The sequence below is a fragment of the Myxine glutinosa genome, chromosome 2 (genome assembly GCF_964187855.1).
Source record: "Myxine glutinosa chromosome 2, kmMyxGlut1.1, whole genome shotgun sequence".
Classification (NCBI taxonomy): domain Eukaryota; kingdom Metazoa; phylum Chordata; class Myxini; order Myxiniformes; family Myxinidae; genus Myxine; species Myxine glutinosa.
Window position 1 is genome coordinate 76,565,849 of NC_136262.1, and position 17,928 is coordinate 76,583,776.

The following is a 17,928-nucleotide window of genomic DNA, read 5'->3' on the forward strand; positions in this document are numbered from 1 at the left end:
GAACATAATATGCAAATCGTGTTTAGATTTCAAGTCAATCGGATGAAAATTGAGGATTTTACCAATTAGACAAAGTTACTGACCTTTTGGTCTATGTTGACCTCAAACGTAATTGTTAGTTGAATTCAATGACCAAATCTGCAAATCTTCTTCAAATTTCAAGTCAATCGGATGAAAATTGACAATTTTAGAAACTTGGCCTATGTTTATCGACAATTTTAGAAATTTGGCCCATGTTGACCTTTGGCTTATGTTCACCTTTTGGTCTGTGTTGAACTCAAAAATAATTGATGGTTGTAATCAGGAACATAATATGCAAATCGTGTTTAAATTTCAAGTCAATCGGATGAAAATTGAGGATTTTACCAACTTGACAAAGTTGTTGACCTTTGACCTTTTGACCTTAAAATCAATAGCCTTCTTGGTTATGACCAACTCTATCATTTGGTAAAGTTTCGTGAAGATCGGTTTAAAATTGTGACCTGTAGGTGATTGACATATAGAAAGAAAGACAGACAGACAGACGGAATAAAACACACACGACCAACCATCATACTTGGAAAATCTTCGATGTTCCCAAGTAACAAACAGACTGGGGTGAAAACATAACCTCCACCCACCTTTGGTGGAAGTGGTAAAAAAATAATGAATACAGTTTTTAGAAAATACCTTGAATCGAGAAACGAGACTGAAGAATTATAACAAAATCGTGACACTTCTGGTTCTTTCATATACAATACGGAAGGCCTCGAGTCGAATGCATCGTGATTGTGTTTAAATGTAGGCCTAACTGAAGCAGGTCGTACGACGTCCGTGGTGTTAACACAAACACATGGGACTGATATAAAAGATAATCCCGTATTGTTTATGTTAACCGAAGCTTCATTTGGTAATACAATCCCACAGCTATACGACGAGGAAACAAAGATTCGAGAGAGATGGATGTACGTAATTGGCCGGGAAGAGCCGGATCGGTCAACCTGCCCGAGGTTGATGAAACCCCGACTCTCACGCTCGACTCGACCTAGTCGAGAGCAGTGTAAATGATTTGACAACGCAAGCTTTAATTGCTGCTCGTATGCTTTACCGACACCAGGGCAAAGGGCCCAGCAAACATCGTGCATATCATTTTCAGCCATTGCACAGAGGCCTGACGGCTGGGCTGGTGAAGAGGAAAAAAACAAAAAACGCAGGCCTAACATCCGGCCCTCTCCGGCCTGCCTTGCAAGATAAGCTTTCAAAGGAATGGAGCGAGATTAGAGTAAAAGGTCATTGAGAAGCGGAGAGTGGCGAGTGAAGGGTATAATTTATCTTTGGTCAATAAAAAAGCACGCTGCAGGTTAATCTACCATCCATCACAGTTTGTGGAGGAGATGGCTTGAATTTCCACTGCGCATGACGGGCATCTGTGATCTGCTCCTGCTGCATGCACAATCGGCCCGAGTATTCGAGGGGATGGGATGGCCTCACCGGCCCCTGATTTGTGAGCCTCTGCTCCCATGGGGTTATAAAACCGGCTCACGGTTTGCCTTTCCTGGACCTTCACACGGCACAATATCATAAAACGTAAAGTATGTGCTCGCAATTATGTGGGTTGGTGGAAGACCACACACTTTGCGACTATGTACATGCATTTGATTTTCATACCCAAGCAATTGCCTTAGATCCTGATGAGTTCTTATCCCTCAGCAAATGAATGCCTCGGTGATTAAATAATTGTTTATGGTGCTAAGACAGGGAATAGAAATCTGACATTATAACTAACTATACAATGAAATTAATGAATGATCATATTAAGGCCATTTTCCCCACTAGAGCGGGGGTTAGCCTTGCGGGCCCTATGACAACTTGTGGGCCCCATGACAACTTGAGGGCCCCATGACAACTTGCGGGCCCCATGACAACTTGCGGACCCCATGACAATCATGGTGTGAAGCACATGAATCATGAAGAATCATGAAGAATCATGAAGTGGAAGAGCCACTTCCCTGTTTGAGGCAATGTTTGTATGGCCGGATGCCCTTCCTGACGCCAACGCTTAGTCGCCTCTGACGATGCGCAGGGATACGGTGTACCTATTCTAAATCGGGGTACACACCGGGATCAACCATCCCAGCAAGCTGGTACTCAATTTGCCGACCTCGGAGGGATGACAGGCTGAGTCAACCCCCCTGGCATTAATTCAGCGATCGACCGGGATTACAAACTCAGGATCCTAAGATGCCAAGCCCGCACCCTAACTGCTAAGCCAACACCTACCGAACCCAGAATCCTAGGATCCCAAGCCGGCACCCTAACCGCTAAGCCAACACCTACCGAACACAGGATCCTAGGATCCCAAGCCGGCACCCTAACCGTGAAGCCAACACCTACCGAACCCAGGATCCTAGGATCCCAAGCCGGCACCCTAACCGCTAAGCCAACACCTACCGAACCCAGGATCCTAGGATCCCAAGCCCGCACCCTAACCGCAAAGCCAACACATACCGAACCCAGGATCCTAGGATCCCAAGCCCGCACCCTAACCGCTAAGCCAACATCTACCGAACTCAGGATCCTAGGATCCCAAGCCGGCACCCTAACCGCTAAGCCAACACCTACCGAACCCAGGATCCTAGGATTCCAAGCCAGCACCCTAACCGCTAAGCCAACACCTACCGAACCCAGGATCCTAGCATCCCAAGCCCGCAACCTAACCGCTAAGCCAACACCTACCGAACCCAGGATCCTAGGATCCCAAGCCCGCACCCTAACCGCTAAGCCAGCACCTACCAACCCAGGATCCTTGGATCCCAAGCCCGCACCCTAACCGCTCAGCCAACACCTACCGAACCCAGGATCCTAGGATCCCAAGCCCGCACCCTAACCGCTAAGCCAACACCTACCGAACCCAGGATCCTAGGATCCCAAGCCCGCACCCTAACCACGAAGCCAACACATACCGAACCCAGGATCCTCGGATCCCAAGCCCGCACCCTAACCGCTAAGCCAACATCTACCGAACTCAGGATCCTAGGATCCCAAGCCGGCACCCTAACCGCTAAGCCAACACCGACCGAACCCAGGATCATAGGATCCCAAGCCCGCACCCTAACCGCTAAGCCAACACCTACCGAACCCAGGATCCTAGGATCCCAAGCCAGCACCCTAACCGCTAAGCCAACACCTACCGAACCCAGGATCCTAGCATCCCAAGCCCGCACCCTAACCGCTAAGCCAACACCTACCGAACCCAGGATCCTAGGATCCCAAGCCCGCACCCTAACCGCTAAACCAACACCTACCGAACTCAGGATCCTAGGATCCCAAGCCCGCACCCTAACCGCTAAGCCAACACCAGGCTTATTATAACTAACTATACGATAAAAAACAACTACATCGCCTATTATGGCCCTCAGGAGAAAGAATGAATTACTATCTCATCTCGACTACAGATTACATCGGAAACCTCAAGAAAGGCACGACAAATAATTATTATCATCATTATTAGTCCGACAGCATGATCCAACCATACAATGTCAGATCCCTTGGATGCATGTCAAGCCGGTGTAGGAGGATAGAATCACTCCCCAGGATAAATTCACTCGAGAGTGGTTTTATCCGAGGATGAAATCACTCCCCCTAGGATTTTAACACTCCCCCTTGCAGGATCAAATGACTCCCCAGGATTATAACACTCCCCCTCTATATTTTGTGATTTAAACAATATTTATTGCATGGTAATGACATACAACCATGCCAAAGTTAATGAATATGAACATAAAATGATAAATGAATTGATAAACAGGGCAGAATGATGTCCTTTGTAAACGTCTCTCCCTAAAAATAAAAAATACAATGTTTTTCGCATCCGTGTATTAAACTGGGTAAATCAAATAAAGAAAAGTATGAATTTAACTTTCAAATAACTATATATTTTGATATTAGAGCATTCGCAGTAATCATTACGATACATTTACGATGTTTTATACTAAAAGGATATTTTTATTTCAACATATAATACGTCATTTTAAGTTACGTTCTATAACTTTACTGCACTTTTAAGAAATATTAAATACGGGTTTTAAAATGTTATGAAATGTAAATATTCATGCAATACATTTATTTAATATATGTGTATGAATAAATATTTTTCAACCATGACAACTTACTTAACGTCTAATTTGATTGAAATGTGAATCTACACAACAACAAACAACAACATGCATTTTAAGTTGTTGAAACGTGAATCTACAGGACCGGATAATTGATTAAAATTACATGGAAAATATGTGAAGTTTTTCGTTAATTACCTCTGATGAGCTGGAACGATATCGTATTCAACAACCGAATATGTAGATGCGAAGATTACGTAAATATTACCTACATCACACTGAATACACTCGGAAGAGTGTACAAAGGTATACATATAGATATGAAATGAAGTACACTGCATGATATTTTTAAAACCATAACAAAGTATAATAACTCTCATGTGAATATAAATGAACGGGAGTATTGATTCAATATACGGGGAAAACAGGACTCGAGTCTTCTTTTGTTGTATTGAAATAATGATGGGCTCAAATATAGTACAAGTATTCAACAATTGAATATTAATATCCGACAATATGATGCACATGCTCACACGGTATACACTAAAATACATAGTAAAAGCTCTGTTAATCATTGCAACGATATCTAACATCCTGTGAGTTATATTTCCAAAGTAACTAAATATATCTTTCCATTCTTTCTGGGGGGTTGACTTTATCCTAAAGGGGAGTGCTTTGATCCTGGAGGGAGTGTGTTGATACTGACAGGGGGAGTGATTCTGTCCTAGGATAATTACACTCTAGAGTGTGCTCGTCCTAGGATTAGTTCACTCTCGAGTGATTTTATCCTAGGACAGAATCACTCTAGAGTGAGATTTTAGGGGAGTGAGAGAATCCTGCTACACCTGGTGCCCCGTCTGCTGGCATTAGTTGGTAGATGTCGAAGATCCAATGGCGTCTTTCGCAAAGAATAGGTGAGTTTCTGCCAAAGAATAGGTGACTGGAACAAATAACAAATGTAGGCCCAAATAAACTCCAGTCAATTGTCAGGCCTGGCCTGCTGGTTCGTGAAAGGCTTGGACCAAAAACGATCCCGACGGACGTCACAAGAAGGTGGAAATAATTGTGGCCGTCAAAGCCAAACTATATTATTAAACACATGATCATCATGATGTTGAACATCATCATCACCATCATCTTCATCAAAATGCCACTGGACACAGGTGTCCGAGTTGAAGCTTTTACATTACAGTATTTGTAATTAAGATTAATAGGATTGTGTGTTGGAATATATTTTATTTTTTATGCGTGAAATTGCAATTTCATAGGAATGTTTGAAAAATCTGATGCTATTACAAGTTGAAACAAAAGGCAAATTACAATTTTTTTTAACTTCACATCCATATATCAAAAAGGCATCATTAGGGAGCAAATCGCCAACTCCGATCGCCGATCAAAGCAGTCGCCGACTGGGCATCTTCCGTCGTGCGAAGTCCTTCCTTGGCACACCTGAGCTCCTCACCACATACAAGACTTTCATCCACAATGGAATACTGGAATACTGCTCTCAGTACTGCTCAATGGAATACTACTCTCCCCTCTGGGCTGGTGCTCCTGCCACACACCTAGCTCGGCTTCACGCTGTTGAAACCAAAACTTTCAGAATCATTGGAATCTCCGGCGATGAAGCTAACTCCGAGGGCCTTTCACTTACTCACCGCAGGCAGGTAGGTGGTCTTTCTGTCTTCTACGGACTCCTCTCCGGCCTCGCTCCCCCAGCTCTATCTGTGCTCTGTCCCCCAAATATTCCTACAGGTCGCACAAGATCTGCCTGCAACCCTGTGTCTGTTTGATTTTTTGTGTCATAAATGTTAGCTCTTTCACGAGCCTCGATCCTGTATGCAAAAAAAAAAAAAAAGGATTAAAAATGAATTTCCAAGTAATTTTTTCCTGTGGACGCCACCATTTTTGTCCATGATTGCTTGATTCCCATATATGATGATGTCACGTCTTTCACAGCCAATCATGGAAAAGGCATGAATGCCTCAACAGAAATTTGTTGCAAATTCAAAAACGCATCATCTACTGCCTCTTGACATGTGTTTTTATTCAACAATGTAAAGTGAAGTATTTGGAATAAATGACAAATTGCCACCTAATGAGCCTGGCAAGCTACATACATTAATTTATTGGTGTGAAACATTTCAAATATGGCGAATTATAAGAAGCAGTGAAAAATCTAAGAATTATACATCGTTCTTTGATATGGATTGGTCTCTTTGTTATCAGATGGTCTCAAGCTCATGGAGGTGCTGCAACATACACAGGTAGACAAACACATGAGATAACACCAGACAAACAGCCACTGAGCTTGGAGGGGTGTGGGGTGCGTGGAACAGAGCACTATGGATACCAGTGACGCCACTTTTCTTTGCACACTCAGCAAAACCATGAAGGAGGAATCTCCTCCTTCCCTTTAAATGCTGAACTTGAACAAAGAAGCAACACGTATCATTTTAAAGTCTTTAGTACGACTCTGCCGTGGTTCGAAGCGGCGACCTCTACGAGTCAGAACGGATGCTCTAATCATTATGCCACCAAGTCTGGTTCTCAATTTGAATAATTAAAAAGAAAATACAAAATATCACCAATATTGGGAATGTTAATAAAATAATTATCACCAAACTTTTCAAACGCTAAGTTGTTTCAAAGTTCGGTAGGTATTACACTCTCATCTATCTTAATAACCCCGATTATTCCTATAATCTAGTGGAATCTGCCTGGGAACATTTTATTCACCTACACCTACACGACGGAAGATGGGTCCTCCTGGTGGAAAAAAGGCTCCTTCAGGTGGAAAAAGGGTCCTACAGGTGGAAGTAGGGTCCTCCAGCTGGAATATGGGTCCTCCAGCTGGAAGAGTGTCCTCCAGGTAGAAGACAGGTCCTCCTGCTGGAATAAGGTCATCCAGGTAGAAAGGGGTCCTCGAGGTGGAAGTAGGGTCCTCCAGCTGGAAGAAGTTCCTCCAGTTGGAACATGGGTCGTCCATCTTAACGCCTTTCTTATGGACAGTGCTTACAGTGATGCCTCACCCTGCAGGTGATCAAACACCAGTGTGATCGTTTATAACTGGGAAGACATTCAAGCGAAGGATAGACACCTCAAAAACACCTCCAAGCTATCTTCCCAGTCCTAAAGCTTGGTAGGAATTAACACCACAAAATTTAAACGACTGCAGGGATTTTATAACTTCAAAAAAGTATCGTAATCACCTATGGTATTTGAATTAAAATTTAACAAAAGTTACAATTAAAGCTAAAACAAGGACAAATACATTCAAAGTACACCGTCCCCATGCCAAATAATTAAATATCCTCCAGCGCGGCATTGCCGGGGTGCCTCTGGCGCCCGGCAATACCGCCGTGCAGCTCATAGAGACTGTATTTGGAGGGAGAGGTGCGCAATAATTGATTGATTAATTGCATAATTAAAATCAAGAAGAGATTATCATAAAATATTTTCTTAATCAATTGGCTAATATCATAACTAAACCACTAGTGCTTCATCCGAAGATGTATCTGTTAGAAATTTAATTAAATAAGGCATTAATTAAAAAGATTAAATAATTAATTGATTAATCAATAAATAATGAATCAATTAAGTGATTAATCAATAAATCAAAACTATCCTTTGTAGCCAAATCACTTGGTCACTGTCATGTCCAGATATTAGCTTCCTAACTCAAAAGGTGCCTGTGATATTGCCCAAATGAGAAAGAAAATATATAAATAATTAATAATGAAAATAAATAAATAATAATCGTAAAATTAATTAATCATTTCGCTAATATAACACATAAACCAGCACCATTTCATCAGAATCTGTAACTTAAAAAAAATTTTTTTTAGTCATTAATCGAATAATTAAATAACTAATCGATTCATTGATTAATCAATAAATGAAAAAATAGCCTTTGCAGCCAAATCACTTAGTCATTGGCATGTCCAAATATCAGCTTCCTAACTCAAAAGGTGCCTGAGATAATGGCCAGAAGAGAAAGGAAATGTATAAGTACTTAATTAATCGTCAATAATTAAATAACTCATCAATTGATTGATTAATCAAAAAACAAAAAATATAGTTTTTGACAAAGTGCTTGCTCAATATTGTGCCCAAGTTTCAGCTTCCTAGCTCAAAGGATGGATGAGATATCGCCCGGACAACCAAGAAAACAAACAAGAAAGAAAGCAAGAAAGAAAACAACCAGAGTGAAAACTAAGTACTCCCTTTCAGCGTGCGTCACTGCCGAGCCCCATTCGGTGCCCGGCAATGACGTTATGCAGCGCCTGGAGATGGCATAGGAAAGGTGCGGTGTACAAAATTCGACAGAAAAATGTATTTGAAGCAAATATAACATAAAATCTAAAATATCGAAAAGAAAACGTAACAAAACTACTGTTGTGCATTACTTCATCTGGATGACTTCAATTTCTGCGGAAGGAAGTTTTAATGCATTTTTATTGTTGTGAAACATTTCCAATTGTGTTTAGCTCTTTCTAGTTTATATGACAATACGAATACATTACCATTGGATAAACATTGCTGCTATGTAATGATTAATTATTTACTCCATATGCAACACATTTATTTCTACATGATAATATTGTATGAAAATTACTCCAAATTACTGCAATTTTTATGAGATACTTTTTTCTGAATAAAACGTCGAGGCTCATGGAAGAGCTGGGGGCACAGAACAAAGAACAGAAAGGACACAGTGGAAAACGGGCAAACGCACCAATAAATATTCCCAGATTTGGTGATGTAATGGTTGGAGCGTCTGCTGCGGAGTCTTGGAGGTCAAGGGTTCAAACCTTAGCCGAGTCATACCAAAGACTTAAAAAATGGAATGTGCTGCTTCCTTGCTTGGCATTCAGCATTTAAAAGGATAAGAGCACAGACACTCCACAGAGGATAGTATCCATGCTTAGGATAGAGGAAATGCCCTGGTGAGTGCTGTGAGAAAGGCGGTGCCGTTGTTGTGACGTCACTGGTACCCAGAGTGCCCTGGGAAGTAACAGCATTTCCCCCAAACTCTGTAGCTGCGTTTGTTTCGTCTATCAGTCCTGTGTCGTGTCTCATGGATTTGTCTGCATGTAAATGTATACGAGATGCGTGAGTGGCAGCTCCAGTAGATCTTGTAAAAAATAAAACAAAAGATAGAGGAACACAACAGAGGAACAATTGGAGTGATGATGGGTGAGGGGAAGGATGAGAATGTCAGGGAAGGTGGAAGAGAGAGAGGTAACACAGGTGTGTGAACAAGCTGGATACAAGCCAAGGGGCTTAACGATCAGAAAGAAAAAAGACAGAAATGAAAGAACAATGGAAGAAATAAACATAGAGTAGGTGGAGGGAGAATAAATAAAATACAAAAATCTACCACATAAGGGACGGCCATGCAGGTGACAGGGTGAATGGAGTATATAAAAAACATAGGAGCAATACCCCTGTTGCTCACCTGGTAGAATAAACAGTATACTGCACTGACTAAAGGTATTTTAAACCAATTTGAATGGTTTCTAGAAGACAGGGCAGCATGTAGAATCATACTAACATAATCATAAGACGTTAAACAAACAAACAAAATACCGATTTTGGGGTCAACCCCTTATTCCCTTCCCGCCCCCCCTCCCCCCCCCCCTCCATTTTATATACCTCCTCAGACCCCAATTTTTCTAATGCCTTGAACAAACATTGGTAGATCATGGTTGATGAATGTTGTGGTGAAGTTTCATTGAAATTGTGTTTGTAGCTTTAGAGAAAAGAGCAAATACCTATTTTTGGGGGGGGGGGGGGCAACCCCCCAGTAGGCTCCTCGCGGCCCGATTTTTTTAAATGTTGTGAACAAACTTTGGTACAAAATGGGTGACTGAGGTTGTGGTCAAGTTTCATCAAAATTGCGTGTGTATATTCTGAGAAAAAAGCAAATACCTATTTTGGACGACAACTCCCCCATGCATCCCCTCAGCGCCCGATTTTTATTAATGCTGTGAACAAACTTTGGTACATCACGGGTCGTGAAGGTTGTGGTGAAGTTTCATTGAAATCGTGTGTGTAGTTTCAGAGAAGAAAGCAAATATCTATTTTTTGGGAGGTTGGGGGGTGGGGGGGGGGTCAAACCTGGACCCACTTTGACCCCTCATAGACCCATTTACTCTTCGATTTTCTTCGTGCTGTGAACAAACTTCGGTACATCACGGGTGATGAAGGTTGTGATCAAGTTTCATCGAAATAGTGTGTGTAGTTTCAGAGAAAAAAGCAAATTCCTATTTTGGGGGGTCAAATCTAGATGTACTTTGACCCCCGGTAGACCCCCTTAGATCCCGATTTTTTTTTAGTGCCGTGAACAAACTTTAGTCACAACACAACAAATACAATTTGTGCCTTAATTGGTCGCAATCCCATCAGCGGTTCGGAGAAGAAGTTTCAAGTGTTTACGGACGGATGGACGGACGGACGATTTGCCATCGCATAAGCTCCCCTGAACTTCATTCCAGGTGAGCTAAAACTCAGGGGTATGAATGGAAGATAACCTGAGGGGGGAAGTGAACAGATATTTTGAAGCCCTGGAGGAAAGAATGAGATCAAATAGACTGAGGAAGTTGGTTCCACAGGTGAGAGGAAAGAGGAATAAATGAGTGGAGGTGAGTGCAGTGAACCTGGCTTTTGGGAGTTTCATGGGAGTTTCAACAGAATTGGGTTACTGACAGAACATTGTGCCATAGAGAAACCTAGAAGGACGGGAGAAGTAAGGAAGGGTAGAGCACGGAAAGGGCAGAGGGTGAAAGACTGCAGAAAGGAGGTGTAGAAGATAGGGAGGCCACCAATCTTTCTGGGATGTGGGAGCAACAGGCCGACAGATTCAGCTATTTTGAAGGCCTTTGACTCCACGCCATCAAAAGGTGTGAGGCAAGAGCACCAGCCCGAAGAGGTGAGCATTACTCCTTTCAGGTTTGAAAGAAGGCCTTCTAGGTTGTTATAAGTTCAGATTTGTGAAGGAAAGACAACACGGTGGAGGATGTCCAGCCAACAGCCAATTTTGGAGGGTAATTCTAATATGTGGTTTTCCAAAGAGAGATAGTGGGTGATGGTGATGCCCCACAAGGATGAATGACAACTTCTTTGCGAGGTTGGTCAGGGAAGTAGATGGGAGGGTTTGCCAGACATTTCTTTCAGAGAGACAGAGTGAGGTTGGTATTTTTTATGGTTGAAAAACATATTCGAAATGTTAGATCAGCTCCTGATTCTGTCAAGATCTACAGAGAGGGAAGACATTGCTGCCTGTCTATCTGAAGGATGAGGGTAAAATGTACGCCAAAGTGTAGAGTCCTCAGAAAAGAGATAAAGAGGATGTTCCAGAGTCAGAGAGATCGTTGAATAAGGTCAGTTAGAGGAGTAGGCTGAAGACATTGATTTGGAGCACTCCAGCCTTGATAGAGAGATGAGAGGATCACATTGAAAGCCACTCATTGACTACAAGAGTGGAGGTAGTCAGCAGCAATGAGCGGGGGTGGCCTTGGATTCCGTGGATTGGGAGCTTGGAAAAAGAGTTGGGGTGACGACTATGCCAAATTCTCCTGATATGTCCAGAGATGCGGCGCTGATTTTTTTAGTTGACATTCAACGCCTCCATCCATTGGGGGGATAACAACTGGAGTATATCTAGGGTAGAGTAACTGGGTCAGACACCAAACTGATGCTCTGAGATCAGGCCATTGGAGAAAAGGAATGATTTGATTTCAACTGAAATTATGGATTCCATGACTTTGTTTATCATTTCGAAGTAAGCTGATAGGGTTGTAGTTAAAGATTTATTTTTTTTACACCATTTGGAAGTTTAAATTACATATGTTCAAAGAATTTGAAGCAACAAAACATGGTACATATCAGTGAAAGGTTGCAATAAATTGTTATCCTATTAAATTTAATCTTTCTCTATTCCATTTTGTATGAGCAAACTTCCGAATGACTTTTTGAGTCAAAAATGTGACTTTATAATTTTGAATAAATAAAGCTATGAATCCCATTGCGACTGTATTCTTTTGAAGAGCTTCCAGACGGGAAGTTTAAATGTCATTTATCTTGCTGGCGTGCTCGGAGGTAGCTAGGCCTATCTGCTTTCATGGCTTATCAGGCTTCATCAATCTCGGGTGAGGCTCTTCCATTGCTTTGCAAAGGCAACCAGCAGGTAGATTTGGCTCTGGCACTCCATGACAGATCTTTCCCGTGCTCTGTTGAATAATCCATTATGTCTGCAATGGCAAAGGTTTGAAGATATACTGGTGAAGTTCTTTTGTCGGTTGCACTTTGCAAGTCTTTTGCAAAGAATGGAAATAGTCTCTTTCTATTGAGCTTATGATGTATTGGTATTCTGACTGCAGCACAATGTCGGAATACCTGTTTTTTCCTCGATTACACTTGAATTTATAACGATTACACTTGAATTTATAACGTCATAGCGTAACAAGTTTCTTCCTTAAAATTAGAAAAATTATGAATAAGCAATTTTTTTATTTTAAAGATTTGATAAATGCAAAGTTTCAATAAAGGAGAAGGGATACAGTATAATACAATGACTAGAGACTCATTAAGTAGGACGCTGACATGAAAATTTCTGAAATAGCGAATTGTAGAAAAATCATTATTTATTTGATAACCTATTTAATTAACACTACTGTTTAATTTAAATTTGTCTCACAGAGCATTACTCTCAATTAGACTCCATCATATGGCAAGATGAACCCCTCGCCCCTCCCCACCTCCTGCACCTCCAAACTCGTATTAACCTCCATGGTCTTGGGTACATATTCAGTATCCTGAACATCCACCCACATCAGAAGGGCTCCAGGCTAATGGTAGAGCAAGCAATGTCAAAATTAAAATGTTCAGTATGTTCAGTATGTTGAACAACGCCCATGTATGTGAGTATGTCTATGTATTTACTTTTTCCACATGTGAAATTTGCATTTATGTTTATTTAAATTATACAATGGACTACAAAATGTGAATGTTTCATGATATTTGTTATATTATATCACCTTTATCTATCAATATTGTTGAAATGAAGATCAAATAGCTGTATGTTGAAAAATGTTGAAAAAGTCAAAACTTTACATGGGGTTTTTCACGTGACTGTATATATATATATTCTGTATTCAGAGACTGTATTCAGAGAGAATAGGCTTGCGCATGCGCTTATATTGCACCTGGTGCGATCAAGCCACCTGCCTTTTGGAAACGCCCACCGGTGAGCTCGCCTCGGCCTTGGTTGGTCACGAGGGCTCACCGGTCCCGCACCTTGATGAGGCATTGGCAGAACCACGCCTTGTTCCTGGTGCTTGGCTGACTCCTCCCCCATCTTCTCTGAGATAACCTCGTGTTCAATGGAGTTTGGGGCGATGATGATGCCAATAACAACCACCCAATGCAACGGTGGCGAACGCCGCCGTACTGGCGCTTTGGAGGCCACGGCGATATTGTAGGGGATCTATCTTATTTGATTGATGCAACGTAAGATCGACTAGTGGGAACATAGCCTTAACTGAAACACAGACTAATGAAATAACTATTGAGAAGGTCCTATGGTGGCCTACGTGGTGTTCATGGACTAACTAAGGTGCACTCATTTCAATTAACAGCCAATTAAAGGGGAATGTACGCAGAGGTTATTTATAAGGAATTTTAATACTAAATTTGATAGTGAAGGTTCTAAAAACTGCAACACAGCACCCTCATTTCTCACGGGACGTCCCAGCCCAAAAACTTTAACTTAATGTGACACTCAGGTGTAGTTCCCTCTACAATTAATCTGACCCTGAGTGTGACAGTTTTAAAATACCAATAAATATGTCCCCCTATTACATTGCACCCTACCTAAGAGATTCACACCCACAACGAACTGAATTGCGGAATTAATTCTCAAACTATACATGAACGGTGGGGAGCATTATTTACAAGTGACATTATTTCATTATTTACAAAACGCAACCCAGGACCTGTCATTTTTCTTTTAGGAAACAAAAAGAATCCTGTGGGAGGGAGGAGACAGCATGCACTGCATCGATACACCACCTCACATGCTCGGGGGATGCAGAATTGAGATTCTGCCATACATCCCCGGGCATGCAAACACCAAAGCACCAATAAAGAGCACCACCAGTCAAGCACCAATCCAGTGCTACATTGCACAACACAATAATAATAATAAAAAACACCGATGGTCTTGATCCTGTTCTGCTCCCTCTGCTGGCCGTCGTTCTTGATGTTCTCTTTCTTGGTCTTCACTCTTGTGGCTTGCTGCCTATTTGCCATAATACATAAAAAAGCACATAAACGTGTCCATGTGTTTATTTACGGCCAACAGGGGCCGACTATGGTGGTCCACCTGTATGGCTTAGGTGCCACCGTGACCGTGGTCCGCAAGCAAGACCTTTCTCTGGCCACCCTGGCCGGTCCCAGGAGAGGGGCCATGCCACGAAACGTGTGGTCCATAAATGTGGTGCTCGGCCACAGTACTGTGGTCCATAAGTGGAGCGTGGATGCAGGCAGCTTGCAGCGGGAATTCGGGCACACAATGGCGGGCTCCCGCATGCTCCCCCTCAGTGCCCAGAGAGCATGGTCCATGGGGGGGAAGGAAGACAAAGCAGAATTAGCGAGGGCAAGGGCGCAAGGGTACACATCAACACAGGTAATGCAGAGCGAGGTGCGCACGGAGAGCGAAGTGAGAAAGCTCGTCCCTACCGTACGCCACCCCCCCTGTCACCTACTCTACCCTTGCCCTTACCCCATATTTACAAAACCTACACATTTACCAATTCATCACTACCATCACGTCTTCCCCATATCTCCCCTAATACCAAATTCGTCACAATCCCTCTAACCAAATTTGCCATCATCCAAATTCCTCATCAATTCCTCATAAGGAGGAAGAGATGGAACATCAAGCACAATGTCTCACCCACGTCATGATGCATCTCACAATCCAAAACATTTGCACAGAAAAATAAAACAACAACACATGGCACGGTGTGGAGTTCTGTCGTCACCTCAGGTGAGTGGATGCAGATGGTGCGAGGAGATTTCAATCCCACCTTCCTTCTAAATGACTTTAACACACTTTACACTACCCGGGGTCTTTCCCTGCCAAACCATTGGCCGTCTTATGGCTATGTGGTTTTAAGACCCAAACTACCCATTGGCCAAACTGTGGTGCTCTCCAATTTGGGGTCTCACTCCCCCAATTCAACTCCCTGTGCCTTCGCACAATTTCAGGACTGGGTCGTGTGGCTCCCCTAACAGGTCTACTTACCTGTGCGCCTCCCCCACTGAAGTTGCCACCCGAGCTTACCTGCTCCTCGCTAACCTACCTGGGGAAGGCCCTCCCTGGCGCTTACCCCCCTCGGTGCCCTCTCTGGCACTGGGCTACCCGGGTCCTTCCTCTGGATCCTCAGGCCCCATTGAACTCTACCTGGCTCCCAGAGCCCACCTGTGGCCTCACCTGTCCGACATCCTAACAGTGGTGGAGCGCCCATTTAACTACACACACTAACAGGCCACATGCCCAGCCATTTCCACGTCACTAATGCACCCATCCAAACACCATTCTTCCACACGCACCACAGATGCCAATATCCAACCACAATTTACCTATACCCTCTACCTAACTCTTAAACTACCCTCCCCGGGTATTCGTGATAGGGGTCCATCCTCCCCATACACTTCCTTCGCACCAACCACTCCACTCCACAATTTCCACCATACTCACTCCACACCATCCATTCCATACTCCATGTATTCCATACCAGCTATTCCACACAACCATTCTCCATACACCTGTTCTTCACTTGCACACCTGTGCTCACACACCTGGTGCTTCCTGCACCCTCCTTCCTCCCAGGCTTCTTCATTCACAATAATGCCATTCACCCCACTCTCACAATACTCTGCTCACTACTCAATCATCACGCTCACCACAAAGAACCTCCTGCACCCACACTGCATCATCTAAGCTGACTACTCCCTTCTGAAACTCACGCTCCCCAGTCGCCCCTTATATTATCGCGCTCCCTCGTCGTTATCAACCAGCTAATCTACCTATGTCCCCTACTACAGGTATCATGTCGCTACTTAACCCTACAGTTACCTATTGTCATTTCTAAGTCCCTATACATTATCCTAACCCTCCCTGGCTTGGTTTACACCACCACAACCCCATAACTAATGCTCATGTGCCCGGACGGATGTGAGGGATGGTGGATTTGCCATCCCTCCACCTCGGGTGTCTCCCATTATCAATTTTGCCCATCCAATTTTCTGCCAATCACCAATTCCCTATCCCTATTCGTCCATTATTCTGAGCCTCGGTGCGTCGTTATATTCTCAAAGCGCGGCTTCGCAAAGCCGAGCGATGAATTCGGGTGGTTTGGTCGCCTGCAGGTTGAGTCCATCCGGCATTCGGTTCAGGGGAGGAGGTTTGCTCGGGCCGAGATTCCACGCATCATCTCGGCGTGGAGGCTTTCGGTCTCCGGCCCAATGGCTCAATCTCGCCCAGCCGGAACGCCGCAACCACAAGGGGTCGCTGTCCCGACCCTTCCTACCTGCCCCTGAACCGGGCCGGTCGCCTTGCCCGGCAAGGCCCGGACCCGACCGTGCGGAGCGGGGCCAGGCCCGAATCGTGCATGACGCTCCGAAGAGAAGCAACGCAGCACTGATCCCCACCGGCTCCTGCAATACCCACAGCCCGGCACGGACCGGGGGCTCTCGTCGGCTAACCGTTGGTCTAACCGTGATCCCGTTTAATGTCGATGTCGGTTTTGAGTCTGTCAAGTAAGTTTAACAAAGGCTAAAGTCTGTCCTCCATAGTTAGTCACACAAGCAACATGTAGCCTCGCAATAGTATAGTTATGTCTTAGTATTTGTGAGCTTAGTTCCCTTCCAGTGTTAATTCTGCATTGAGTAGGAGCCAGGAAAATAGGCCCTACTGCCACCGATCATCCTACGTCCGTAGCCTCAATCCCTTTTGCGTTAACGTTGGTTCATATTGGGTGAGTTAACATGAGGCAGGCAGAGGAGGATCGGGGCGGAGTCGAGGCGGAGCGGCAGAAGCAATGATGGTAAGCACGAGCCGCCAATCAGAGCTCGACGGTGGTGGCGGCGGCGTGGCGTCAGAGGGCATGGTGAGAAGAGTCGGTGAGTTCCAGAAGGTTCGGGGGGCGTAGCTATAAGAACCGCTGCGCAAAAGCCCTCGACAGGACTCGCAGAGGAACGCCGGATAAACGAGAGAGAACTCGCAGAGAAGAGAGAGAGATAAGAGGACTGCTGCCTGATGAACTTGACCATTGCACGAGAACGTGCGCTAACCAGCTCAAAGTGTATTGAAGAAGAGGAGTTGGTCGCTACATATACGCGGGCGCAGCCAGACGCGCTTATGAACGAGTATAGCGCATTTGAGACGCGCGAGTGAACAAGGCTGCGTAACCGCCAGCCGCGCTAAAGTCCACCCTCTACCGTTCCGCACAATCATCTGCTTGTTCGAGAGACGCGCTACGAGTCCCTGCCTTCGCCCGCCACCATCTTCGCGGGACGTGCCGGGGACCGTGGAGAGCCGGACGGGAACCATCTCTGGACGCGTTGGGGAACACCTGCCCATCTGCAATCCCCTTTGTGAGTGTGAGACGGGCCCGTTGTCCCAGGGATAAGTTAAGGCTGCTTAAGGAGTGCTCTGTGTCTCTTCATCCTTGAACTGTAAATACGTGTGGGAATAATTACACCCTTGTTCTTTCTTTCTGATTCGATCGTTTCTGTGGTTTCCTCATTCGACTAAGCGTGGCAC